At 51.0% G+C, this 1,488-nt stretch overlaps 1 pseudogene; it reads right to left on the reverse strand.

Annotated features, from left to right (window-relative positions):
- Window positions 1-253: 253 nt before the first annotated feature.
- On the reverse strand, window positions 254-1,220 carry LOC147366262 (transcription factor IIIA pseudogene; annotated as a pseudogene).
- Between the last annotated feature and the right edge of the window lie 268 nt (window positions 1,221-1,488).

Below are 1,488 nucleotides of genomic sequence, written 5' to 3' on the forward strand. Positions count from 1 at the left end.
AGCATTAACACCAGAAAGAACCAGAGGTATTGGTTTTACACTAGCCTTTTGTTTCCTCTTCTAGGAGGAGACATGTAATAGATTCGTCCAGACCATTTCTAGAATTGCAACCTTCTCATCTAGGTCACTGCCCATCAGAGGGGGCAAGGTTGTGATGTGTGTTCTTCCTCCCTAGAGCAAAAAGGAGGGACAGCACCTCGGGGCACCCCGAGAGGAGACACTCTGAAATGGGAAAGACGAGAAAGATGGGACATCTGGTGTCCTGCCCCAGTGACTTTAACAAACAAGTGCTTCTGGGAGAGAACCGAGCTGGCTGGTCTGTGGACCTCCACACAGCACAGTCCCGTGTACAGCTGCAGTCAGCATGGCGACATGGAAAGTGTGTGGCCTTCCACGCAGCTCATCAGCTCCCCGTTTCTGGGCCTGGCACAGCCAGGCCCTGTGTCCTCTTAGGAGGGGAGTACCCACTGAGTGTAGAGGCCAGGCTCCCCTTCTCACTAGATGGCCTCACTTTGATTTTCTTCTTGTCAGGGTCACACACAACGGCATGCCTGCTGAGGCTCTGCTTCATGACAAAGGTCTTGCCACAACCAGTGTGCTCACACATGAAAGGGCGCCATTCCTCGTGGAAGGAGAGAATATGGCTCTGCAGGGTGACCACAGTGGTGTAGGTGTGGCCACAGTCTTCCCATGGACACCGGCACAAGTTCTGCTCGGGGGCGTGCATCCTCATGTGCTGCTTCAGGAAGTCCTTGCACTTAAACGTTCTTCTGGCAGGCGCCACACATTATGTCCTCTTTAGGGGTCTCTCTCACTTGTTTTAGAAGCTCTGTCCATGTTTTTGCCACAAAAGAACATTCTTTTCGACAGATATAGCCCTCGTGGACCTTCCTGTGCCACTTCAGACTGCTGGGGGAGGAAAAGTGTTTTCCACATCCCTCACGGGCACACTTGAACAGCGGCTCGTTGGTGTGCTGGCACTGGTGGATTTTCAGTTGCTGATGTTTCCTAAAGGTCTTCTCACAACCTTTGAAACTACATGCATATTGTTTTTGCTGGTTTTACATGTTTGTGGTCAAAATGTTTCTCCAAGTTTTATTTTCTGTTGAATTTCTGATGACAGCCGCTAGCTATACAAAGGACTTTTCAAGGGTGTGAACCAGGGCGTGGCAGCTGAGACTGTAGTCCCTGACCAAGGCCTTGCCACACCCTTCATCAGGTCAATTCAGTTCAGTTGCTCAGTCATGTCCGACTCTTTGTGACCCCATGAACCGTAGCACACCAGGCCTCCCTGTCATCACCAACTCCTGGAGTTCATCCAGACTCATGTCCATCGAGTCGGTGACGCCATTCAACCATCTCATCCTCTGTTGTCCCCTTCTCCTGCCCTCAATCTCTCCCAACATCAGGGTCTTTTCAAATGAGTCGGCTCTTCGGCCAGCATCAGGTGGCCAAAGTATTGGAGTTTCAGCTTCAACATCAGTCCTT

The sequence above is a fragment of the Bos grunniens genome, chromosome 9 (assembly GCF_055505025.1).
Source record: "Bos grunniens cultivar Pamir isolate PY7600 chromosome 9, Bosgru_T2T1.0, whole genome shotgun sequence".
Lineage (NCBI taxonomy): Eukaryota > Metazoa > Chordata > Mammalia > Artiodactyla > Bovidae > Bos > Bos grunniens.